General features: G+C 41.7%; 2 protein-coding genes across 2 annotated transcripts in view; both read left to right on the forward strand.

Annotated features, from left to right (window-relative positions):
- The window catches only part of LOC132973014 (hepatoma-derived growth factor-related protein 3-like), a 210,786-nt gene that overhangs the window by 131,468 nt on the left and 51,326 nt on the right, over positions 1-27,992 (forward strand). The window lies entirely within an intron of this gene.
- The window catches only part of dok4 (docking protein 4), a 75,990-nt gene continuing 56,089 nt past the window's right edge, over positions 8,092-27,992 (forward strand). Inside the window, exon 1 of the mRNA XM_061035218.1 lies at positions 8,092-8,491. The gene's annotated coding sequence lies outside the window, so the exon portion shown is untranslated. The remainder of the gene's footprint in view (positions 8,492-27,992) is intronic.

A 27,992-nucleotide genomic window follows, 5' to 3' on the forward strand; every position in this document is an offset into this window, starting at 1 on the left:
TGTGACTAAACTCATTTACAACCTCGTGCTGGACTTTCAGTCTTGTGTTCCAAAGGTGATGACAGAAATGAGTCTTTAGTCCTAATGTTGTGTTTTTTACTCATGTTTACTACATTTTTAAACAATGAATTGCAAAAAATAAACTAGATAGAAATGTATAGATATTAATGAACAAATGGGAATGTTTGCATTTTCATATAGATGTTCTTGTTTCGAATTGTGAAGAAGGAAGAATGGAAGGAAAGAAGGATTTGATACTATGAAGAAGACGCTGGGCTGTATGGTGGTGCAGCGTCGCCTCACTGCAAGCTCAGATTCCCGTCAGACACGGACTCTCTGTGTGGAGTTCTCATGCTCTCCCCGTTCAGTCTACAGGTGGATGCTGTGGTGGTGGTGGTAGAGCTGGTGGTGGAGCAGACGGAGAGACGGGAAGTCTTGCAAGTAGCTTATTGGAAGACAGTGTTGTCAGGTGATTGTGGATAATGATGCATGTCAAGTGTGAAATCAGAGCAACTCGAGTTGTCTGCCTGAACTAGCTCGCAGGCGTTGCCTCAATACAGTGATGTTACTTGAGTCAGGGTGTAACAAACTAGAGACAAGTGTTCTTTTGTGTTGTGTTTACTTTGATTGGTGAGAAATTAGCACACATCTCCACAGCAGGCAGAGCAATTAAAATGCCTTGAAAACATAAAAGCGGAAGTCAAAAATGACAGGAGAGAAAGGAACAGGAGGAGACTTTTGGGTTTACAAAGAGCCGCAAGCCCACAGCTGACCCTGACGCTTCCTAGCAGCAACGCAGCAGCTCGCCCGTGCTTCAACAGCCATGCAGCAGGTAACGTGAGGAGAATAGAGGCTATAACGTTACGCGCGTGCACAAGGGCCCGGGGCCCGTCAAAATAGCTTGCACTGGGGCCCGTCCTGACTATCCTACGCCACTGTTTGGAATGCTTAGTTTAGTTTAGTTTAGTTTAGTTTAGTTTAGTTTAGCTTAGCTTAGCTTAGCTTAGCTTAGCTTAGCTTAGCTTAGTTTAGTTTAGCTTAGCTTAGCTTAGCTTAGCTTAGCTTAGCTTAGCTTAGTTTAGTTTAGTTTTAGTTTAGTTTAGTTTAGTTTAGTTTAGTTTAGTTTAGTTTAGCTTAGCTTAGCTTAGTTTAGTTTAGTTTTAGTTTAGTTTAGTTTAGTTTTAGTTTAGTTTAGTTTAGTTTAGTTTAGTTTAGTTTAGTTTTAGTTTAGTTTAGTTTAGTTTAGTTTAGTTTTAGTTTAGTTTAGTTTAGTTTAGTTTAGTTTTAGTTTAGTTTAGTTTTAGTTTAGTTTAGTTTAGTTTAGTTTAGTTTAGTTTTAGTTTAGTTTAGTTTTAGTTTAGTTTAGTTTAGTTTAGTTTAGTTTTAGTTTAGTTTAGTTTAGTTTAGTTTAGTTGCACATTTTTTGAAAGAGGTCAAACAGGAAAATAAAACAAATAAAAAGTAAAACACATGTGCAGGTGAGGACTTATTTCAAAACCTCACCTTAAGAGATTAAACAAAGTTAAAATAAAATACAGTAAAAATAAAAAAATAAGAATATTTACTATCACAAATAAAATGTACCCAATTGAAAATTACATACAAACATTGAAAACATAGAAATAGAGCAAAACAGGACATACAGTATGTAGACAATATAACAAAACCAGGACAATTCACTATTCACTACAAATCTTTCTGACATCAGTTGGCATGGCAACGTATCGGCAAGTGACAGATTACCCACTCCACTAATTACCTTGTATTTTTGTAAGCATATATATTCAGTGATCTACGAGGACCAGATATTTTCAAACTAATTGGTTAATATTCTGTACTGATGATTCAGTTCAAAAGAGTGTCATGCCCATTCAAACATTGGAGTTATCTGACTACCATTCAGCTTGCATCCATTTTTGGCGGAAAAGAAACCTCACCTGGTTGCCTGAAAAACAAAATGCCCACAGCTGAGCCCGGCACGCTGAAGAAGGAGCTGTGAAGATTGAACATTTGCTTGCAAGGCTGAATCCCCATTATGAGCGCTGATAAAGGTCTGAAGGCCATGTTTTAACCTTTTAACCTTTTAACCTGCATTTATTCCAGTCAACAGAGAACAAAAACGGCACACTCGCAGCGCGTCACCGAGGGCCGCCTGAGCTTCCGGCCTTTTACTGTGGATGTCCTGAGTGAGAGGGAGCATAAAGGAGGAGGCGGGGCGGGAGGAGTTGGCAGACCAGTGGATGTGTTGTAAGAAGAATTGACTGTATAAATACATACTGCATACACAATTCATCTCTCAGTGAATTGAATTGGCATGGCTGCAGATTTAAATGGGATTGATATCCAACAGTGCTCCTGGAATCTATATCTCTCTGCTTCCCATTTACAAAAGCCCATGCTAGGCAATATTACCTTAAATGAGGCGATGTGGAGCTAGCAAAGGAAACTAATGGAATGTGTGTACTTAATTTTATTTTCCTTCCTCCAATCTTGTTTGCTGGCTCTGTGAAGTGTGAGCTGACGTGTTTGCACCTGAATGCTCCCCTGTATGGTGGTAACAGATGGTCGGAGGTGAAGACTGTGCACGCTGAAGAACTGGAGAAAAATCTTAAGTGAGAGCTACACAGTATACAAGATTTAAAGCAAATATAACAGCTTCTTATCGTCTGAATTCTCCTACAGTTTGGTTACGATTTTATTTTTAAAATAGGCATATCAGCATGTTTTTTGGCTAATGTTAACATTTTTAACAAAGGGCAACCTCAGTTTTTTTTAAATGGAGACAAGCAGAAGTTGCAGTTCCCTGAGTGTCCACTTGAGGCTGACTGCAAAGCCCTTGAAGTCACATACACACGCCTTCAAAAACACCTGTTTTCACAGCAGAAGATATTTAAAGCCTGGTCTGAATTGCTAACTTCTTTCTTTGACAGAAAGATAACGTCATTTTTCCAATATGGTGAACACCATTGTTAGTCTTCAATACTTGACTTCAGAAACTAATGGGTGACGTCACTGAGACTACGTCTATGGTGCTGACTCAACTAAAGTCATCTCTTTTATTCACGCACTTTGGTCTCCCATTTATCCATCTGTACTTTGTATTAATTTAAGTTCATTGTAACACCATTCAGTAACAGATTATAGCCGTCGGGAATCCCTTTAGAAATATGTCTTTATAGGAGAATTCTGCACCTCAAAGCCTACTATGCAAATAGTTTGTCCAAAGTGTAGCAAGGTGGAACATGTGAATGTGGAGGTCAAGATGGGTGTCAAACACCTATTTAAAGGCAGGGTTGGTCATTTTTCTCCTGATACACTTTTTAAGATATTGGTAGAAATTGTCTTTAGGTCCTGACAGAAATGAATAACTCATGTTCTCTGAAAAAGGAACAAAGAAAATCCATCATCTGTAGCAGTTTGTAAGCCTGTAAAAACTTCGACCAATGTCTGCCAGGAGGTACCAATGTGATGAACCAATCACAGCCTCCCTGCCTCCCTGCTCATTTCCTACACCTTGCGTGCACTAGCTCAACACTCAAAGCACGACACCGATGACTGAGTTTATACTGTGAGTTTGTCGTTGGCCGTTGTGAGTAGTAAATCAGTTTTTTTTACACGTATTATGAAAAAGTTTGGTGTTTACTTCCTGCTGAATGAGACATGAGACAACGACGCTGAGGTCCGCTTCTGGAGCAACGGCACTGGCGCATGTAAGTGAGGGGCGTGGCTTTAGACGGAGCACTGAGGGAATACTACTTTCAAAATCAGGCTACTTTTCTAAACTCACCAGCCCTGCCTTTAACTTCTACTTTTTGTTTAACCCTGATGATCTTTGACCATAAACACCAGTTATCATAAAGTTAGCTGATAATAAAGAAAGTGCCAATTTAAGACTTAAAAACAACAAACGAAATCTGTGAATGGAATCATTGGAACAGGAAGGCAAAGAGATGCTAAACTGTTACGTTACTATGAAGTAAAAGTATAATACTACTGCATGAATCAGAATCAGAATCAGAATCAGAATCAGAATCTGGGTTTATTGCCAAGTACATTTACACATACAAAGAATTTGACTTGGTGTATTGGTGCTAAACAATTAACAAGGAAATCAAGCAGAACTAGCAACAACTTAAATAATACAGTATAAGAAGCTATAACAATATATAAAATAGAATTTAAAAATGTAAAATATAAAAAAAAAATTAAAAAACACAAAATGTAAAAAAATTATGTATGACAATAAAAAGCACGACATATTGAATCAGCACAGAAGTATTATTTGAGAATCTACTTAAAGTGTCCTGTTACACTGAAGCAGTATATTATAATGTATTTACATTTGCACCTGGTCAAAATTGAGCTTAATGCCTTTTTTTGCTGTGAAATCTACAACAATGCAAATACTTAAATTAAAAATCATAATCCTGAGAGTTTATTCAGAGTAAATCAACATCTTTTTTATTCCTGAACTGATTCTTCAAGCTGAAATGTTCCAATGAAAGAAACAGGTTCTTAGTGACCTCAACACACGTCAGTCTTCTAATGTTGACCTTCTTGTTTGGCGATGGCGTCCTAAAAACACGATCAGCCACCGTTATTACTTCTGCTTTTTATGTTATTTATATCACTGTGTATCTATCAGACTTCCCATGATGCTCTTTGCTTTTCAGTACCCAGCACCCTGCCTCAGTCAGTGCTTCATTAAGGCGTGTGTACACAAAGTGTTCTCCATGTTTCTTGACTCTGTGCTGATGAGCGCTGAATATATTCAATATTTTGAGCCCCCTCCCTCCGTCCGGTTTCTCTGCTCGCTTTCTCGTCACATGAATGATAATTTTCTGTTTCCTTCTAATCATTTCCATTTGACAACTTGCTGCACAAACACGCAAACGCCGTCTGGAGTCACAGCATCTTTATCCCTACAGGAAGTTGTAATATTTGTGTGTGTGTGTGTGTGTGTTTGTGTGCATTAGCTCAGCGGTGTGTGAAAAGTGGAGACAGGGGTGATATTTCTCCCAGACACACTCTGCTCCAGCTCTCCGACTTCACCATATGGAGCCCATTACACCCATTTATGAACGTTCTACACACGCAACACACACTCACGCTCACACAGACACACTGTACGCTCTCACACACACACACACACACACACACACACACACACACACACACACACACACACCATCGACAACTTTAATAGCACTGCAGAGACGGCACAGAAGGAACATATGTTTGTCATGTCATGTCATGTAGTAAATAAGACATTCACCCCTGCAGTCTTCTAAGTCTTTGTGTGTGTGTGTGTGTGTGTGTGTGTGTGTGTGTGAGTTAATGTGTGTGTGCATACTGTATGTCACTCTGTGTTGTAGAGGCCTGTCAGTGCGAGTCTTCATATCTGTGTTTTGTCTCTTGCGCCTCACTTTGTCAGTGTTATCACACAGTTATCAACTCAAAGGCACCAACCCCCTCCGTTTTCTAGACACACACATGCTCACACACACACACACACACACACACACACACACACACACGTTGCCTCATAACGTCCCACCCCTGCTGCTCTGCTTCTCACTTTATGTCTTGAGCTTTGAAGGATGGTCAAGCCGACTTCAGGTGAAGCCGTAACTTCATACCTGCGTTTGTTCCTGTGTATTAGGTTTATGTTTGAAACAGTGTCTTTTGTGTGTGTGTGTGTGTGTGTGTGTGTGTGTGTGTGTGTGTGTGTGTGTGTGTGTGTGTGTGTGTGTGTGTGTGTGTGTGTGTGTGTGTGTGTGTGTGTCTCTGTGTATGTGTGTGTGTTTTTTAATGTGTCTCTAGGTGTTGGGTGTTTGTTTTGAATCTTTCCTCTGTGTACTTGTAAGACTCGGCTGCTCTGTCGCGCTTCAATTCTTACGTCTATGGTGCCAAGGAGTCCTGATTGCCAACTCTGTATGTGTGTGTGTGTGTGTGTGTGTGTGTGTGTGTGTGTGTGTGTGAGTGTGTGTGTGTGTGTGTGTGTGTGTGTGTGTGTGTGTGAGTGTGTGAGGTTGACACACACACACACACATACACACACACACACACACACACACACACACACACACACACACACACACACACACACACAACCTGTATGTACTGTAGAGATGATGGTTTGTTATTAACCCAACCGTAACTCTTATAATAGAGCAGCCCTCTATTTTCAGCAGACTACAGACGTGTAATGGGGGCGGCTGTGGCTCAGAGGGTAGAGTCTTCATTTCTCACCCGAAAGGTCGAGGATTCGATCCCCAGCTCCTGCACCAATCTGTTCTTGGTCAAGACACTTGACCCTGAGTTGCTCCCACTGCTTCGTCAGCTATTATCTAATCAATAATTAGACTATTATCTCGTGACACTTAACAAATAGGTTGATGTTGTACTGCCTTATAAAGTATTAATTTTCAGATTCATCAGTCTAACATGATTGCTTAAAACAGAATTATTGACTGGTATCACATCAAATCTTATTTTCTAACACTCCTCCATCTAGGCCAGTCCCATGGTTTTCTAGTTGCATCATTCATGCAAGCTGTTTGAAACCTTTGGGAGCTTGCTGTCTTGTTTGAGCAGGATAAAAAAAAAAAAAGGTGCACAACTGTCAACAGTAAACAGTGTGAGAAATCCACTTTCAGGAGACGCACCACCTGTGGGTCTGCCTTCAAAACCAACACATCAGTTAACGCTTCGTCTGGGCTAATTTGACTTCAAAACTTTAAATTGGCCCGCTGTAAACGATGAAACCTTGACATTTTACAGACCTGAGCTTTCAGCGCACAGCAGGTGTTCTCACTTTCAGCACCACCGAGCATCATGTCACCAACCAGCATTTTTCACTCATACTCTCACCTGATAGGCTGGCTAATTGATTGGCTGTCATGGTGACTGATGGTGTTGGCGCTCATATCCAACACGTCCAAGGTAACGCACTGAAGCGATGCCCCCAAAGCTCCCCAATCAGCATTTCTCAGCGGAGAGAGCGAGCAGGAGAGCGCTGCGTTCATCTATCATTGTGATGGTAACTGGTACAGCTCCCACGAGTCTCACAGTTGACCCCATTCAGAGCTTCTATTAGTCAAGCTGCATTGTCGCCACACACATTGGATGTCGGAGCTTCTCTGACCTTCTCATGTAGGCTAATGGAGCTTCACAATAACCTGTCAACCTGTTAACAATGGTGGAAATGTCATGCATTCTTTACAAACCACCACTTCTATAGCATATAGATTTTATTTTTAGAATAAATACAACACTATCCACAATATCCAGACGTACTCATTTATATTGAGTGGGATATAATCTGAAAGGAAACTTTCATTGCACTTCTCGAGGCAGAAAAATAGAGATTATTCTGTTCAGTCATTACATTTGTTTTTAGCATTTTGCACATGACCGAGCCTTTCCACTTGTTGGTCACCATAAAAAAAGGGTGCTGTACAAGTGTGAAGAAGAAGGACACATCCTAAACAAAATATAATAAATACAATTAAATGCCATATTCATTTTGGGGTATTTGCATGGAAAATCCCCTAAAAGGCTCCAACATCACCGCACAACCCATAGGTTAAGTTCGGTCATAGCTGAGGTGACCTCCATCAGACTGCCAGCTTCATTTGCCTTGACCCTGAAACTGAACAGACCATCAAAAGTACAATCTTTAACCTGGAAGCAGTTGTTTCAGTTTCAGCCTATCACATTAACTTCACTGACACAGCACTTTTCAAAAACCAGTTACGATGCACAAATCGAAAGTATTAAAACAAATATTTAGGAAAATAAACAGGCATTTGGAAACCCCTCATCCCACACATCCTCATGCTCCATCAGATGTTTCTTCAGTGATGGCAGAACACAGGTTAGGTTTGATTTTTGTTTAAAACCATGATAGACTTCTGTTGTTCTTTACTGTTTGTAATCTATCAGGTGAATTCACAGTATAGACTTGTACTGTTGTCAAAATTGGGACTGTTGAAGTTCTGTTCCCGGACTAGTTGTCTCTTGGGTGTATTACGGTAAGAGGCGGGTCTTGTCAGAGCGTGGTCGGCCGGCTGGGCGTGTTTTGTCTTTGTGTATGTGCTGTCCTGTCGGACTCCTTTCTTCTGTCCAGCACGGCACGGCTCGGCCCAGCGTCACTGGCACATACGTTCCAGAATAAGAAAGGGGGAGGGAGTGACAGCGAGCTGCGTCCGCGCTGCTGCTGCTGCTGCTGCTGTGCACGAAACAAACCATCCTCCCGGCAGCGTTTCTCCTCCGGTCCCGTTGGATTTACTGAGGCGACTTCTGCAGCTGCAGAGAGGAGAAGCACAGCTGGCGGAGCCTCTGCAGCGGGAAGGTCAGGAGAGGAGGACGGAGGGAGGCAGGGAGGCAGCGCGACCCCCGGTCCGAGCACCCCGGGACCCCGCCCGGCCGCAGCTTTCCCCCCCGCTGCGCTGGAGCTCCGTGACAGCTCAGTGTCAGCTGTAGTCAGGTAACATCCTGAAGCCCGTCTGTGCACAGAGTGACTGATGATCCACTGAATGTTTCACTGTGATGTCCTGTGTCATTCTCTTATTTTATACCTTCATTATTGTTCACTGCGCTCGTTCTGCCATTTTATTTAAAGTTTAGTGGTATTACATTCACAAAGCTCTTTAGGAGAAAAAAAGCCGCAACATAGCCTATCTTTGTTTTTTACTTTAAGCTTCGACATGGGCTAAATGTTTAATAAGGCTATTTGTTTCTAAACTAAAGGAGGGGTCATTTTTATTTGCCTATTCCTTAATTTTGACAAGTTAAAGTCTTGTTGAGGCAGTCATGCTGGAATTTAAGATCAGAAGTCCAATTAGTGTATTCATTAATTTGTCTTTAAACAGTAAGTTACAAATCAATAAATAGATTAATATCGTTGTTTTTTTTCGTTGAAAATGCCAACGCCAATGCCTCAAAGCCTCAACAAAAATAAATAGTTTCTTTAATACTTCTTATAGATTATCTTAGGGTTTCGACTTGTTATTTGGTTAAAATAAATCTTTAATTTATCAGCTTTGTTTCACATATTCACGGGCATTCGGTTTATGATTTTATTGTATTTTAGATGTCTTTATTTTGTTGCTAAACAAGGATGGATAGAGAGAAATTATTGACCAGCTAAAGTGAAAATGAATGGAGTTTTAGCGAGAGCTTCACAACTGATTGATGTAACTTAAGTAAATAAAAATGTAGTCAAGTCCACAATGAGGTCAAATCTGAGACCATACAGGATTTCAATGTACTGTAGGTCTGCAGAGATGCTTTATGTTTCTTTGCTAGAGAGCAAAACCAGTGTCACCTCATTTTTATATTAAGTATATGTTAAAAATATTCAAATGTGACTATGATTATTATTCAAAATATTTGTCGCTCACATGTAGCAAAATCTTTCAAAATGAACAGAAAGATATATTTTGTTCCTTACTGTGCAGCATGTAAGAAACAACAACAACAAGAAAGTGAACCGGAGGCTCCAGCATGAGATTGAATTTGTTTTCTGTCCATCCAACCATGATACAGACTCATTTAAGGGATGCAGTCAGTGTCTATCAAGTTGACAGTATCCAAGGATAAACTGTTTGGATTTTGATTCAAATAATGAATTGCCAGTTGGGGTTACATCTGTATCCTGCATGAGGAAGGGTCAAGTCCGGGTCGTGGCCTCTAATTGCCTCCATCGTCTTTTAGCTTAGGAATAACTCGGGAACCATTTGCCGGATTGCTATCGGACAAAATCTGTCGGTTTGGTCTATCTGACTTCCTGCATTGTTGTACTCCTCATTTGATATTTTTCCCTCACGTTAAACTCTGATCGTAGAATTCCTCTTCTCTCTGAGCAGAACTGAGGATGGAGTCATGTTTTTGTCAGGGGACGGTCTAGCTGGCTGATAATGGAGCCTCTGCTTTAGTGCTGTTAATGAACTCTCTTATCTCAGCAGCCATAAAGTGATCCTGCTAATAAGTGAGTGTGATAATGCCGGGGAGAAGAGGAGGCCTGTGAGGGGTATCAGGGGTGAAGGATGAGCTGCATACTGTGCCACTGGACCATATTAACTAAAGGAACACACTGACACTGCACACCAGCCTGATTTTATTTCGCTTATGGTGAACTTAACAATATTTTAAATGGAAGCTTACTCATTAATCTACAGCTCTATTCAGACTGCTGTTTCAAGGTGCGATCTTTACGTCCTTGTGATGTTTCGCCTTCAATCTGAATGTCCTGGAGGCGTAATGGGGGGACAACATGACCCCCCCCCCCCCCCCCCCCCCGCTCTGCACTGTCTTCAGAGGTAGTAACAGAGGCAGTAAAGGGGCGAGGAGGGAACAGCTGAGCCAGCGGGGGGGGGGGGGGGGAGCGCAGCACCGTGTGTTTGTGCATGTCTGACTGTGTGTGTGTGTGTACGTGGAGCTCCTGCTGTGCCGTGCTTCCGCGATGCCAAAATCAATGTGAATTCACACACTGGGACGTAAAAATATTACGCCATCACAGATTCAATATGAACGTTCAAAGATGTGACGCTGGCTGAGCTTATTTGTGGCACTTTTGCAGAAGCTCAGTATGAAAAGGGCTTATGAAGACGATGACGTTTTTGCTGTTGAATTTGAGTTGATCACATTATCGGCCAATGAGTGACGCGTTCTATAACATCATCTCACCTCGAATTTACACAGACAATTTAGTACGGGGCTGGGAGGTGAGCAGTCCGCGTAAAAGTCGAGGTAACACATCTGGTCGTTTGTGTTCACACATGCGGCTCAGCCTCAATTTTTTTTCCCGGTGGTTTTGTGAATGGGTTTTGTTTGAGTATGCATATGTGTGTGTGTGTGTGTGTGTGTGCGTATATGTGTGTGTGTGTATATGTGTGAAGAGATAATGGTGGCTTGTTTCCTTGGTGAACTATAATTTTATCCTCACCTGCCCTGCATTAGATTTGTGTTATGAGGATAGAGCGTACACACACACACATGCACACACCCCCGGTCCCCGGAGACAGAAAACAGGCGCAGGCATAACCATGATTCTTAACACAGAGTCACACACACACACACACACACACACACACACACACACACACACACACACACACACACACACACACACACACACACACACACACACACACACACACACACGTACACTAATGATGAAGCTGTCTAGAATGTGTGACAGCTTTGCTTCACACAGAAACCTTCACCAGTGAATCCTTAATGTCGTACATTCATGCTCTTACATTATTTGTATTCCAGAGTCTCTGTGTGTGTGTGTGTGTGTGTGTGTGTGTGTGTGTTTGTGTGTGTGTTTTGCTCAGTCTAGGGTGAATGGGAAGGGAGGGAATACGGTGGGGGGGCGGAGGAGGATGAGAGGAGGACATGAGGAGGAGGAAGGAGACTTCTCTTCGGTGTTTTTTCTGCTCTAATTTGCTTTGACAGCTGCTCCGATGGCTCAGGCTCTGTAGCTTTTTACATCAAGAAGGAGAGGAAGAAGAAGAGAGATAATAAGTATTCACTGTCTCTGTAGCATTGTTTAATGTGTGATGTATAGTAAGTATGGTCAGTCTGGTGTGGTTCTGTCGTTTCGCTTTGCTAATTGTCCAACACCTCCTCTGCCCTCGTGTCACAAATCAAACAAACTAGAAGAGCTTACATGTTCAGTGACATCATTTTTCAAAAAAGTGGACAGTTTGGTGCCCCATGAACGGAAGCTATAGTCCTTCAAGCGGGCGGCGAGGGTTCAGTCCGATCTTTGGCTCCTTTCCAGCATGTTATTCCCCACTCTCTCTCTCTCTCTCTCTCTTTCTCTCTCTCTCTCTCTACCTGGTTTCCAACTCGATCCACTTTCCTATCTCTACAATAAAGGCACAAAAAGCCCCATTTAAAAAAAAAAAAAAACATGTTGCAAAACATGTTCTTACTATTTTCTATGAAGTGTTGTCAAGAGGTACCAGATTTACTGTACTGCCAGTAACCCCTGATAACAGCAGGAACAACATATTTTGAAAAAAAAGGGGGGAACATTTTTTAAAAATGTATCAAATTCTTGAAGTGAAAAAAAAAAACCTGTTTTAAACTTAAAGCAAAAAAACAAGAAAACATACAAACAGTACAACACAGTTTTACTTAACGAGCGAGCCACTAACTTTGCATGGGGTTTAAGCCATAAACTAAAACATGGGTGAAGTTTCATCGAAGTCACCCACTGGTTTCTGATATATAGTTTGAAGTCCATCCATGGCGGGCCTTAAAGCCACAATATGTAACTTTTCCACCTTAAAATTGTCGTTTCAAAGGTCAATTTAATAGCACAACAACTTTCAACAGAGAGCATGGCGTCTCTCCCATTTCTACAACGAGCTCCGATCGCATGTTTACTGCAAAATGTAAATTCGGCAACGGGCACACAAGGAGCGTGTACGACTTCAATGCTCTAGTTCACAGCAGCCTTCAGTTTAAAAAAGCAGCCGGTTAGCCCCCCTCGGTATTGTTTGATACAATAGCTAAGAGGAAGAGGACGGTGATGAATGAAGCTAAGAAGAGCGAGAATCAGAGTGCACATCCCTGCTCATATTATTCCTGACAGATTGCGATGTAACGTTAGGCGGTATCGTTATCGGTGTCATCGTTGTCTCATGTTTACCGAGTGCAGATAGTCACCTTATGTCTCAGGTCTGCATACAAATAAATAAGTGAATCCATCTTCCCCCAAAAAGTTATCACTTTCCTTGTCGGACTTCAAGTTAGATTCATACATTTGAAACCTTACAAACCAAAAATCTCAACTAGAAAAATAAATAATCCTCTCCATGCATGCCACAAACCTTCATGCTGACATTTCTGTTTGTTTATGGATTAAACAAACAAGATGCATGAATAAAAAGGATGGTTTGAACATGTTGCATTTTTTTGTTAAAGTACTTTTTGGCTCTCCGTTTCACACATCTATGCTACAATGGCCCCGGCACCTTGGCACCTTGGCACCTTGTAATCACAGCCGTAAGAATAAAACATCGTTTATCTTACTCTCAGGGAGAAATTGAACAGGAAGTGTTCCTTCAAACTGATGATTGATGATCACCTTCTGAATGAAAAGAAAATTATCTGTGGATGTTTTAAATTCATATAAATCATCATTCAAATAAATTGAAGAGATAGCAGCTAACCCACATTTAATAAAAAAAACCTCAACCTCTGATGAGATCAACCAACAAGTAACAGGGATGATAAAGGACCAGTGTGTTAGGATGTTTTGTCCTTCCTCTTTAGGACAGCTGAAGATAGACAGGAAGTAGAGGTAGGACACAGTAGGGATGACGAGCATTAAGGGGAGAAGGCCGGAGTTGACCGTCTGGTCGATGTGGTGAGGACTTAACCTCCATACACAGTGCACGCTCTGTGAGCTACACAGCACCCAAAGGGACCATTATCAATATTTAGAAAGCAGTTTCCCAATGTGTATGTGATACAATTCAGTAGGCGCAAACTCTGGTCCGGCCAATTGGCTGGGACAGTCTATGTCTACAGCCCCATCTAGTGGAGGGTGGCTGTGTTACAGCATGGACACAACATTTGATTGGCATTAAGTACAATTTTTTAAAAATCTAAAAAATGTGTTTGACCAACAATTTATTTTGGTGCCGGCTAGCAGGGGTTATGACGTTAAATCGTTTAGTCAATAATACACTTACAGTGTATTCCTAATTACCAGACATAAACAGCCTTTGCATGGCTTTCCAAGCTGAGAGTCAAAATAGCTTTACTAAGCCTCTGGAAATCATAAATATTAGAAAAATGAGTTGTGAGACACAGAAAGGATCAGAAGGACTGAGGAAACGACAATGAATATTTCAACTCTTTAATTGGTTTTTGTGACAGAAAAAATGACAAACAACAACCTCAATCTGACGGGCAGTATGAACATCTGAAATAATCAGTAAACCAAGTACTGACACAAAAAAAAAAAAACAAGTGTCCAAATTCAAAGAATGTGACTGGGTTGCTCAGTCATGTGATGATATGTTGTGTGTGTTTGTTTTGTCCTTCACACTGTTATTTCAGCTTATTACAACACACAGCCGGTCTTTACATGCAGACAAAGTGACAATTAGGCTTGAGACAGAGCTGTGCTTTATGATGCCTGACGTGTTTTAACATGCACATATATTTGTACACAGATTTTCCGTGCAGGCTTTAGTCTGACTGAAGCTGTTTATTTGTGATGATTTCATTAGTGTCATCTCCATCAGCACGCACATGCAGCTTTCGGGCAGCAGAGGAACCGCTCCAGCTGATTGATGATAGGAGGTGAAAAAGAGAAAGAGGAGGGATGGATGAGGAGAGAGCAGCAGACGAGGGACTGACGGAACATTGTGATTGATAGCTGTGGGACAGAGGACAATATGTTGTCATGTCGCACCCTATGGGCGTCATACGTCAGCTGTCACAGCATATATGTACATCACCCAGCCTCCCTGCTGCAATTCTTCCCTGTCATCATGCCACACGAGCCAGTTTTTCTCATGGAAATGAAGCCAACTTTTTGGAAATTGGTTCATACTTAAGAACTTAGTAAAACTTTATTTTTCATCCCATTTGAACACACATGAAGTTCCAAACTCTCAACTTAAACTCCTACAGCCACATGTCTGATGTGTCCTTGGGCAAGACACTTAACCCTCAGCGGCGTATGAATGTGTGCGAATGGGATTAGTTACTTCTGATTGTCACTTTACATAGAAACCACTGCCATCAGTGTGTGAATGTGTAGGTGTGACCTGCTGTGTAAAATAGCTTTCAGCAGTCAGAAGACTATACAAGCTCAAGTCCATTTACCAAATGTCTAAGTTATCACCATGGACTTAAGACAGCGAGACATCAGCAGGTAGACCCGCTGAAATGGTGATTTTAATCCGTGCTGCGCTACTCTCGTGTGACACTGAACAAAGCCATCCCGTCATTTGAACACTGACACTCTCTCTGACACTGAGGAGGTGGCGGCGGCGCTCTCTGGTCACTGAGCGGGCAGGACGGCCTGTCTCTGCTCACAAGTAAGAACAATCAGGAGACCGGTGACGTAAATGAATGGTTGTGAATAAAATGTGATTTCATTTTTAAACTTTAAATGGACCCATTCTGGTGTCTCTTTTTCTTTAAGTTTTTAATGCAACACTAATAACCTGGTTTCACTTGACCTTGAGTCCATTTCTATTTGTTGCAAGAATACCCATCAGTCTTTTTATAGAACAAAAAAAAAACATAAAGTTGTTCAGACGAACTCTGAATGCCTGTACCGGCAGCTTAGAGTTGACACATTTTCAGATTTTTGTGCAGAAACAGCAGTTGATCAGCATGCTCAGGTCTCAGGGTGCTCACCTCTCTGAGCTCTTACTCGTGTATGTCTCCAGCAGTGGAGAACGCCCTCTCTGCGGCTACACTCGTACCTGTGGGATGCAAAGGGTTTCACTCGCAGCCTGGTGCTCCCTCCACCTCCCCAGTAAGAGCCAGTGGAGTTACCTCTTTGTATATCTTGATTTCACCCGATGCCTGGTCATGTAGTGACGCAGGAGAGTCCTGTGAGTGTTGGGACGAGAACATGTCTCTCCAAATACATCAGCAAGAGCACAGGTGGAGTCCTTCTTTCTCTTGCAGGGTGGGGGGGAATTGAACAACTTTCAGCCTCTTCTTGTGGTACGCAGAGTTCTCTGAAATCAAACCATAAAATTCCACTTAACAGTCATTAAACACCGCCCACATAAAATTCATGACGAGATGAGTCACAGTTGTCATTACTTTAGACACTGACACATCGATTCATTAAAATGTAATAAGTTTTCTGATTTAGACTAATTTATTCTCACCTGAGAAATCTGTGCTGGCTCTGCTGCCGTGATAGCGTAGGTGTCCCATCTGTCATCTTCCTTCAAGAAGGGCACTTCCTTAAAGCGTGGATCTGGTGCTGAGGCCATGAACACAAAGGGCTTGTCGCTCATATATCTCGTCCACAGCATGTTTAATCTCCCTTCGTGAATGCAGAGTCTGTTGCTTGAAAGTGAGCGCCTTGTCTCAGCTGGGCATGCAGCGATGCGATAACCGACGGCGTCTGGGTCTTTTCTTCTGACATGACATGTTGCAACACTTAGCACTTTAGGCTTTAGCCACATATCGCACAGCAAGTGCAAGATTTTGCATAGCTTGGATATTTGATTACTCATGTCCAACTCCCTGGTGTAAAAATCCAGAATTTTAAGTGTGTGTGTGTGTGTGTGTGTGAGTGTGTGTGTGTGTGTGTGTGTGTGTGTGTGTGTGTGTGTGTGTGAGCAGCTTGTTTACATTTTATTTCCTAATGTAGTCAACGACTTCTGTGACTCAATTAAATATAAAAAAAATAAATGAGTCTATGTTTTTTTGTGAATGGTTCAAAATCAAAGTGAGCTTTAATAACAGCAGCTGGAGTGTGTGTGTGTGTGTGTGTGTGTGTGTGTGTGTGTGTGTGTGTGTGTGTGTGTGTGTGTGTGTGTGTGTGTGTGTGTGTGTGTGTGTGTGTGTGTGTGTGTGTGTGTGTGTGTGTGTGTGTGTGTGTGTGTGTGTGTGTGTGTGTGTGTGTGTGTGTGTGTGTGTGTGTGTGTGTGTCATCGTGTTTGTGTGTGTTAAGAATCATGGTTATGCCTGTGTCTGTTTCCTGTCTCTGGGGACCGGAGCTTGGAGCAAAGGATTGTGGGTGCAGTCTGGTTTTGGTTGACTGGCTCTGACAGAGAGAGAGACACAGAGAGAGACAGAGAGAGAGAGACAGAGAGAGAGAGAGAGAGAGAGAGACAGAGAGAGAGAGAGAGAGAGAGGGAGACACAGAGAGAGACAGAGAGAGAGAGAGAGACAGAGAGAGAGAGACAGACAGAGAGACAGAGAGAGACAGCGAGACAGAGAGAGAGAGAGAGACAGAGAGAGAGAGACAGAGAGAGAGAGACAGAGAGAGACAGACAGAGAGAGAGAGACAGAGAGAGACAGAGACTGAAACAGAATGAGAGAGAGAGAGAGAGACTGAAACAGAATGAGAGAGAGAGAGAGACAGAGAGAGACAGAGAGAGAGACAGAGAGAGAGAGACAGAGAGAGAGAGAGACAGAGAGAGAGAGAGAGAGAGAGACAGAGAGAGACAGAGAGAGAGAGACTGAAACAGAGAACGAGAGACAGAGAGAGACAGAGAGAGAGACAGAGAGAGAGAACGAGAGACAGAGAGAGACAGAGAGAGAGACAGAGAGAGAGAGACAGAGAGAGAGAGAGAGACTGAAACAGAGAACGAGAGACAGAGAGAGACAGAGAGAGAGAGAGAGACAGAGAGAGAGAGAGAGAGACTGAAACAGAGAACGAGAGACAGAGAGAGACAGAGAGACAGAGAGAGAGAGAGAGAGACAGAGAGAGACAGAGAGAGAGAGACTGAAACAGAGAACGAGAGACAGAGAGAGACAGAGAGAGAGAGAGAGACAGAGAGAGAGACAGAGAGAGAGACAGAGAGAGAGAGAGAGACAGAGAGAGAGAGACAGAGAGAGAGAGAGAGAGACTGAAACAGAGAACGAGAGACAGAGAGAGAGAGAGAGAGACAGAGAGAGAGAGAGACTGAAACAGAGAACGAGAGACAGAGAGAGACAGAGAGAGAGAGACAGAGAGAGACAGAGAGAGACAGAGAGAGAGAGAGAGACAGAGAGAGAGAGAGAGACAGAGAGACAGAGAGAGAGACTGAAACAGAGAACGAGAGACAGAGAGAGAGAGAGAGAGAGAGAGATGGTCTGTAATTAGTGCTTCGGCCGACCGACTGCCACATTCCACATCTGTAAATGACAGAGTGCAATATGGAATATATCTCTCTCTCTCTCTCTGTCTCTCTCTCTCTCGTTCTCTGTTTCAGTCTCTCGCCCTACTGCTCCAGACAGTCAGTTGTTTCCACCTCGTAGCGTTCAAACCTCCAGAGGAGGGAGGAGATGAAGCCGAGGCCCTCCTTGTCCTCCTGTCGTTGACACTCGATACTCCTGCTCCTCTCCTCCTCCGTCTGTGACACCATCCCTTCATCTTATTACATCAGAACAGGTGTTATGACCTCACAAAAAGGTGACCATTAAGATGCAGACCAACACATTGTTATCCTGGAAACTTGATGCTTTGGATATTTTTTATGATGGTTGATTTAAAGAGCTTTGAAGTGTTTGCCTCATTTTTACAAAACAGAAGTTCTTCACAGATGCTTTAGTGGATGTTCGGTTCATTTGGGCCGGCGTACAGCGCATTCTTTGGTAACAGGTTTTTTTGTGAAGAATATTTTTGTTTTCTGTTTTGGCAGTGATAGTAGAAGACAGATAGAGAGAGCTGAGAACAAGCAGGCGAGGGCCCTGGTCTAAATTGTACCTGAAACCCTTAAATAATCATGGGAGCAGATATTGTGTGTGTGTGTGTGTGTGTGTGTGTGTGTGTGTGTGTGTGTGTGTGTGTGTGTGTGTGTGTGTGTGTGTGTGTGTGTGTGTGTGTGTGTGTGTGTGTGTGTGTGTGTGTGTGTGTGTGTGTGTGTGAGAGTAATATGTTATGGTCTGATGATTTGCTGCACAGTTTCGGTCCCAGGTCTCCTCCTCAGACTGATGGATAGCAGGGTGCTGGCTCTCTGTCCTCAGTGTCAAACTGTTTTCTGATTGGCTAGCTGAGCCTCAGTCTTCATATGACAGTCTCCTCGGAGAGAAAATGGTTAGTATTAAAGCATCAGATCTTTGTCTTTATCACAACAAGGCGAGGGAGTTTCTGTAACCTCTTGACGGTATTGAAAATAAACTTGACGATGGCCGTGATCAGTATGAATATTAACGCATTTGTTCAAACAGTTCCTCTACATTTGTTTTCATCAGCGTGGATGTTTGGCGCTGCCGTCAAGCTCGGCTGTAAACCAAAAACAATCCAAAATAAAATAAATGTCTATAAGAAGTATAGCGCCTCCGTCTGTCTCCAGTGTGGGCGTGGACCTAATAGTTCAAGTGTTTAACCTGCTGATCTTGAGTCGTCAATGAAGCTGTATAGTGAGGAGAAAACGGTTACCATGGTAACATGGAACAGACATCATTTGAGTTTATCTATTTCACTTTGTGACAAGTATTCAACTGTGCACATCTCTATGACATCACTCCTGCAGCACAGCTCGCTCTGTTATCTGAGGCTTCAAACCCAAAGAGAACATTTCATTCTCATGTCATTACATCACTTTATACAGTTTATGAATTTGTTCATTTTTTGAGTTTTGTGCTTTTACCACGGAATATGTTGTTAAATGTGACAGTGAGAAATGACAATGCTGAGTCTGCACAGGGTTTAGCTATCTGAGAGTTGACCAGACCGAGCGTCCTCCCGCTCATCTGTTCAGTATATATAATGAGCCGTATAGAAACAGAAAGAAAGTGAGTTGTTGGGGTACAAATCAAGCAAACAAATATGTAGATTGTAGGTTATGGTGCAGTTGTGTACAGTGGGGTTATCTGAATTCAAAGATATTCAAAATGCTTGATACTTTTTGATACCACTTGTTTGAATAAAAAATAAATTGTAGACAGTGTGCTGGAGTTTGACTTCATTTTTTGGTTATTAAAAATAACAAATGATCTAATATTGGATGCCTAGGTCTTTTGTTTTAGTTACCATAGTAACGCAACAGGTATCGATATTGAACAAGCTTCCTGCTGTTGCTGAACATGAGATAACTGTAAGCACTGAGAATAAACCAACGGGGTCTTACAAATCCAAGATATGACCCGAGAGGAGCAGAGACTGAAGAGCTGGTGAAACTTTTTTATCGTTTTTTTTATCATTTTTAATCAGTACAGAAGCAGAAATATCACAGTGGTGGCAGAACTTGGAATTAGTCTCATAATTTTTTGGTCCTGTAAGCCCCCTCAACAAATGCAAACCGTGCTTAAGCAGGATCGCAGTACATCGATTAAGATCAGTGGTTACATAATTGAGCATCTTTCAGCAGATTTTTCAGTTTGTTTTTAAAGATGTTGATTGAGTTACAGTTCTTCAAATCATCTGGCAGAGCGTTCAATCCAATGCCTAAATTAAAGTTAAGCGTATAGCATGTAGTAAAGTAGGTTTTAGTTGAGGACGGTAATAGATGGTACAAACCAGCATACCAAAGCATCACAGAGCCCGCAGCATGTTTTCCTCATTTGCTGTTTCCTCTGCGTGTCTCTGTGTAGGTGTGCGTAGATATTCATTAGAGTGAGCGCCCTGCCAAGCTGTATTCTCTTTGTTTACAGCCGGGAGATTACTGCCGGTGCTGTTGTGTCATGGCCGGTCACACTCTGACGGCCAGGAGGAGCGGGAAGGAGGCGTGTACCGTGTTTGTGTGTCTTTGACTTTTATCTCTGAAAAGCAACTCTCTGTAAAAGAGATCCTGATCAATTCTGTTTTTGTGAATGAGGTTGTTGTTAATGATTAATTAAGGAGTCACCTACAGATTAATTATAGCAGATGAAGTCCTCTGTTATTCACACTGTCAGGATGTCGATAGAGCAGCAGCTGTCTGTGTGTCTGAGTTGTAGTTTGACAGCAGATGAGGAGCTGAATTAAAAACATTTAAAGGAACGTAAATACATTTTGAGAAATGTTTTTTTTTTTTTTATTGCCCCAAAGTCAGATGTTGAGATTAAGACCTGCTATGTTTTACAAGAGCAAGTGGTTTTCCCAAAATCAGCACAGATTTTTTAATCAAAGAAAAAAAATGACGAAAAAACAAAAATTGACAACGTACTGATGACACTCTACAATTTCTGTCAGTTGTCTTTATGGTAGCACTTACTTAAACACCTTAGCTGAATTAAGCCACCTTGTCTTTTGGGTAATATAAGAAAGAAGGAAATGTTTTCCCATAGACTACAGAACATGGAAGTAGTCTCTGTGACACCCATTGGTTCCTTAACGGAAGAAAGGGCAACTTTTTGATCCAGTAGACGTCGCCCTGGAGAACCAGCATTAAACCAAAACAAACTGCTGTTTGGCCACGCCTCCTCTATTCCTCGACCTGCACACCTCCAACCCCTCTACACTCGCATTCGCACAAGGAGTTATTAATCAGAGAGTGACATAATTAAGCACCATTAAGCGTAAGTGGTGGACACAAATGTCCTTTGCTCTAGCTGCATCGTTGTGTTAGCAGGCTAATGTTAGCACACTTTGGTTAACTCGTAGCTTCATATTGCACATACATTGACAAAGAATGACCGAGATCTAAAGACACTTACGTGACATCCAAATAAGCAGTGATCTTATTCTTCTTTTCTCTAGTCGTTAATTAAAACAGATTTATACACAAGGCCGTCCCGTCCATGTAAACATGATGTAAACACGGCTCTCACAACAGAACAGCTGGAGGGACTCGAGCTTCTCACTCATTGTAGACAGTCATGACTTAGAGAGACAATTAAAGAGGATATACTTGAGTTCTGATATATATATATATATATGTGTAAAATGTTGCACATTCTTCCTTTAAGCCTACTAGTTAACGGCTACAACACGCTCACCTTTCAGTCAACCCAATCACGCCCCAAATTATGCAAATGTATAACTCTCATTATTGAATTAAACAAAACAGATGTGTTGAAAAAGAAAAAAATCATTTTGATAGGAATGCCCTGACTAGTCTGCACCAGAATTACCAGTCAGTTAGACTAATTACTAGCCGTAGACCGGCTGTAGCTCTGGTTGATGGACCTGCTCTTCCTGCTCTACTACCTGAATGTAAACATGCACAGTGAACAGATAGCATCTCGTAGGAGCAGCGCAGTTTGGCAGTATCTTGATCTCAGTGGAGCATTATGAAATCACATTTGGCACTGGCATGTGGATGTTAAGCTGCAGGGAAGACAGAAGGCTGGCGGTGCTAGCGCTAATGTAAGCCACACTCTGAAAACCAACCAGCGTGGCAGTACAAGAAAAACAGAAATGAAGTCATGACATTACCAATGGTGTTGGTACAGTGGAGAAAAATATTTACTGCCCGATGTCTTTGTCAAAGTTAATTTAGAATCTACTAAAAACAATCTCCCTGTAACAACAGATATTTGTAGAGGATTGCTAATCCCCTCACATTTGATGTTTTCTGTCGCAAATTCAAGAAGTCCAAGCCTCATATCAATAAAGTGCTCATTCAGAAAGTTTCAGGGAGAGTTTGACAATTGGTTTTGAAGTCTAGATCTATGTGAGCAAAAATAATATTAAGAAAATAAAATCCTGTTCAAAGATACATGCTCAGATAAATGGAAGAAAGGTCGACCCGGAGAGAGGGGAGAGACGTGCGGCAAACTGAGATTGTTTAGAGATTCAGCTTTGACGCCAATTACATCTGGTAACCTTTGATTTTTTTTTTTCTTCTAAAATGTCAACCTATGTTCCTGGTGACGCCGACTCACAACTGTTGCCTGAATGTCTGCAGCAGCAGAGCTATGCTGCTGGTATCTGTGGGATTACTTGTGTATCTGTGTGTGTATGTATGGTTCAGTGAGAGACAGAGGGTTAGGGAGGTGAGGGTGGAAAAACCAGGGGGCACATTCACATTCACCTTCAATCTCTTAATTTTATATAATTTAATTTACATACCTGTTATTATTCCACTTTATCTGTTCCCTTTATCCATTTACTTTTACTTTTCAGGCAACTTGATCAAATGTGAGAGTGAAAGGGACAAGAGAGGGGATGAGTCATTTTACCAAAAGGATTCAACTGCCGTCTTGTTGAAGATGTACTGAAGTGATTTAACATGCAGACACTCAGGGTTTAGTGTGTGTCAGCATGGATTTCAGATTTTTCATTTTTACCCAAATCGGCTTTCCAAAGTCTGAGTCTGTGTCTTTGATCTCTCCGCGCTTTTCTCGTATCTTTAGTTTGATTCTCGGTCTATTAACAGATGTTACGGATATTACCCGTGTGGCAGGGCATCTGAGGACAACGTGCTGGAAAGGGTACAACAAGTTGAGCCCCCCCCCCCCCCCCCCCCTCCCCTGACTCGACAACAGCACTGCAGGCACAATCTGAGATGTGTGTGTAGGTGAGCACAGTTGGGATTTTATAAAACACATTTATCAAAGGTGGCTGCTTGTTTTGTACCTTTGTCTGTAAGGGGTTTGTAAAGGCCTTTAAGTCATCTGATCCACCTGTGTGTGTGTGTGTGTGTGTGTGTGTGTGTGTGTGTGTGTGTGTGTGTGTGTGTGTGTGTGTGTGTGTGTGTGTGTGTGTGTGTGTGTGTGTGTGTGTGTGTGTGTGTGTGTGTGTGTGTGTGTGTGTGTGTGTGTGTGTGTGTGTGTGTGTGTGTGTGTGTGTGTGTGTGTGTTTGTCTTTGACATACACATGACAGGCGCCAGTCTCTGTGATATCTGTAGACAGCTCAGTGGACCATCCCAGCACTGGCAGATGGTGCTCATTGACCACTACCCTTTCCCCTCCTCCCTCCTCCCTCCTCCCTCCTCCCTCCTCCCTCCTCCCTGGTTTCCTTCTGTCCTTCCTCCCATCTTTTCTCCTCCTCTTTCCCTTCGTTCTTTCCTTCATCCTATCCGGGTAATGACGTGAGCCTCTAAAGCCTTGAACTTTGAAAGCCCTCACCAGACAGTTGCTTCTTCCAAGGATTCAGTGTGTGTGTGTGTGTGTGTGTGTGTGTGTGTGTGTGTGTGTGTGTGTGTGTGTGTGTGTGTGTGTGTGTGTGTGTGTGTGTGTGTGTGTGTGTGTGTGTGTGTGTGTGTGTGTGTGTGTGTGTGTGTGTGTGTGCGTGCGTCACAGACGGTTTGCCCACAGCAGAGTCTGTCTGTCTGTGTGTGTGTGTGTGTGTGTGTGTGTGTGTGTTATCCACAGCTGACTCTGTTAGGGTTCAGGCTATAGAGCAGTAATTCAGCATAATTAGAAGCTTTACAGTGAAAACGGTTCTGTTTTATGCGTGTTGTTTCTTCTTCATCGTGTTTCTTTTCCAATTAGACGAGATGTTCTCCCTCGTAGAGAGTTTTGTCCTTTAGGCCTCTTTAACCTAAGATGACTCTACTTTACCAAAGTTCACTTTACAGAGAGTCATTGACAGAGGTTCAACATAAAAATAGTCCAAAAGAAACTGAAGACATTCTGCTTCATGGATATGATGTCCCAAAAGTGTTGAATAACAAAAGCAGCTTAAAAAGTCAAGAGGAAAATCAAAGACTTTCTGCCCAGTCGATTTGTATTGTTGATATATTTTTTCCATTTTTTCTATTTTTTAGATTTAGTTGTTTGAGTGGTTTTTTTGCACAGTTATCAGAATTTCTCCCTGAACTCATAGGTTTTTCATGTTTAATGAAATTAACTGTAATAGTAATTTGTTAATAAAGTTTGAAAAAAAGCGACTTTTCCTCATGTGTCCATAACACAGACCAGCTCCTACAGGCTTCAGCTTCTGTTGACGCTAGTTGCATATCTGTTGTGTCAGTTCCTTTACATCTTTTCGTTAATGCAGTTGTGTTGTTCCTTTTGCAGAGCGTTTTGGATATTAATTCTGACACCTCCGGGCCCCCGTACTAAACTGATCAGCACTAGACACCAGTCTGCTGTGTTGCTTGGTTGCTTGTGTTTTTCCTACTCTCAGATGCTAAACGAAAGTGAAGAAATGTGTAATGTAGTATTGAGTGAGTACTGAACACACTGAACCCTTTAAGAATGTTTTAGATAAATCCTGCTGTATTACAAATACTGGAAAGTTAAACGTATGATGTTTTAAAAAATCTGGAGTGAACGAACATGAACTTCTGCTGAATGCATGTCAGAACTTCACTTGGTGTTGGATTTGTTTTTAAGCTAGTCAGCATGGAGGTCTCCAAACTAGTTTGCTTTTAGATTTGAACAGCTAAGTGAAGTGATGGTGGCTGATGGAGGCTAAATAACCAAGGCTCAGTCTTCTGCTGCTGCACTCACTATAAGTCACTGTGCACTCTGAGTGCCAGAGAAATGCCTGAAACAGAATTATAAAGTGGGGCTGATGGCTGTGCAGAGTCCATTGAGCACCGCCGGCGTGAGCTGGGTTGGCACTGTAGCAGGTAACACAGATTCTATACAGCCTTCATCTGCAGACAATCGATGATCTGTTCATGAGGAGGAGCAGTTTATTTAAGGCCTGGCTCAAAGGTTGTTTCCTCTAGTTCTCCAATTCATTTTTTCCTGCCTCCTGTAAACACATATCTGGAAGTAGCTTAGTCATTACAAGTAGTAGTAGTGGTGGTAATAAGTAGTAGTAATCATTTATTTAGGTCACAAGAAAAAACAAAAACATTTTGACCGAAAAGGTGGAGGCTGAAGCTTTATCTTATTACACCTACCCTTGTTACAAATCATATTATTTAAGACAAAAACAAAACATCAGAACAATATTTGTTCTAAGAATTTATTTCATAACAAAACAAATGAAACAAACAAAAAACGAAACAGAAGTCACACTCACTAAAAATACTCAAACCAAACAAATCAAATTTAAATCTGGAAAGTGAACTACACATTCTTAATTCCATGGCACAAGTTAACCCCTTTTACCTGAAATACACCTGTTCTTTATGTTTGTCCTCACCTTTGGTTTTTTATACACACCTGTTCCCCTTAGTTCATACCGGCTCTCTCTAGTTTAAAAAAAACCTCTGAATACTGTTTGGAAGCAAATGATTGTGTGCCTTGTACATTATCTGAGCAGTTTTTAGATCTAATAGATCGCTGAATTTTAAAGCGTGTATGTTAATAAAAAGTACGTTAGTTACTTTGCTACTTTACTACTTACTACGACTACTACCTAGGGCTTGATTTACAAAAGATGGCGCAGCTTCTGTGTCAGCTAAACCTGTGCTAATGATTCAAAAAGACATCGTCTCATTCTCAAAACGTACTCAAAGTGTTAATTGCACCTCGTACTGTGGCTGCAGAGAAAACAGCATCTCTGTGCCGGTGCAGTTTGTTTGCTTATTTAAATGAGCCTGAATGCATTCATTTTATCAAAAAGAGTTGTCCCCTTTCTATACAAGTCAGCGATGTGGCAAAAATCATCTCACATACACCAGCGCTTATAGAGTGACGTGCAGGTAGAGTGAAAAAATTACTGCTGCGAGTTGGTGGTAACTGCGCCACAGTTTTTTTTTTTAAGTCAAACCCAAACTTTCCAGGGATTAGGAAAATAATTTTGGCACTCTGTAGGACTTAAACATAAATTCAAGTCTGTTAATATTTGACATATATGACATCACTATTATATATACATCACTAATATAACCAGGTGATGAATCCGTGCGGGGCTGTAAGTGGCTCGACACTTAATCCAAATGTGTGGAGACGTCTTGAGTCTAACGCATGACGAGTACGCACGAGCCGTTTGTATCTTCCAGTTACCCTCGCTCACTTCAATCGGTTAGAAAGTTTTGTTTTGAACTGTGAAACTCATATCACTTTTTTTCCAAGGCTGGTCTCACGATAAAGTTAAAGTTTCCTCTTCCCTCCTGGCCCATCATCTTTACTGTACGTGGACAACATATTGCTCCGTCAGCATGAGAGCGCAGCTCCGAGCAGAGCAATGGTGCAGATAGCTTTTCTCCACATTCAGAGGCAAAACGAGAGCAAACTGCACTGAGAATGAAAACCTTATGGGCGCCTTAGTGCCTGAATATCTGAAGCACTATATATGCAGTATATATATATATATATATGCTGTGTGAATTAGACCTTGAGATGGAGCAGATAGAAAGAGTGAAAGATTATCAGTTATTTGCTGCTGTTAAAATCCATTCATAGTGAATTATTGTGTGTGTAGTGTGTGTACAAAGCCATGCTAGCAGTGAGTCTGTCTTAGTGTAAACAGTGTTTTGGGAAGAATTCTAAATTGAGCCTGCTTACAATCGCAATGCTGTCATGCTCTTAGTGTCAAGATGTTGATGTTCACAATACAATGAGGGGGTTGTCACTAGTTTTGCAGGTTTATAAAAACCAAATTATGATGCAATTTCTTTTATTTTTACCTGATAATGTTTTACTGAGCCTGACATGCCGATCATCAGAAGATCTTCTTTTTTTATCTTCTTGATATTATGCTCTTCTTCTAACAATGAAGTTACTGTTTACATTATTATTACAATGTGCACACTGACCTCCCAGGTAGAGACGGCACAACAACAACAACAACAACAACACATCCTGCTAAGTATCATCAGTGAAGGACCTCTGTGAGATCAATATGTCACTTCCTGTTTAATGGACTTTTGAAGTACTTGAAGAAGGATACAAGCACTGCAGAAGACAAAAGCTTCTGTGTGCAGATTGATCAGGGAGTCCCAGCACTCAAGACCTGAACAGTGTAACAGAGGTTACAAAGGATTTACATTAACATGCACATCACTTGCCCGCATCGCTATGAGATCACAGTCCACAATCGGCAGTTTTATTTTTTCTTTTTTCTTTGGAAATCTTGTTTAAATCAGATTCATACTACCAACGAATCCTGCAGTTGATCTTTGTGATTTCACATCAAAAACAGAAAAAACCTTGAAACAGACAAAGACGATCCTTTTCTGCATCACCCTCCTTTGTTTAGTAGCAGGGAGAGTTTAGATAAACCAAAAGTGTATTGAAAGCCTCCTGACATTTTCTTTCTCTTTATTGGAACTAAGAAACACAAAGTATCAGAAACGAGTTGGATACGAGGAGATGACTCATCAGACTCATTACTCATCAGTCTGGACATTTAACAAGATGTACGCTTTAATCGTTTATTTGCACAATCAGGTCAGGCAGGCATAGACTGTGAGAAGTGGGTAGCATGACTGATTTTAAGTGGGCTGAATTTCAGCTCATTTTTTCCGTGGTTTGCTGTGCAGTGTTCAGGCGGACATAAAGGGCTGATCATCGCTCCATCCGCTGCTCTCGACCGTGCAAATTAATATTTGGCATATTTGAGATT

This window comes from Labrus mixtus, chromosome 1 (assembly GCF_963584025.1).
Source record: "Labrus mixtus chromosome 1, fLabMix1.1, whole genome shotgun sequence".
NCBI classification, from domain to species: domain Eukaryota; kingdom Metazoa; phylum Chordata; class Actinopteri; order Labriformes; family Labridae; genus Labrus; species Labrus mixtus.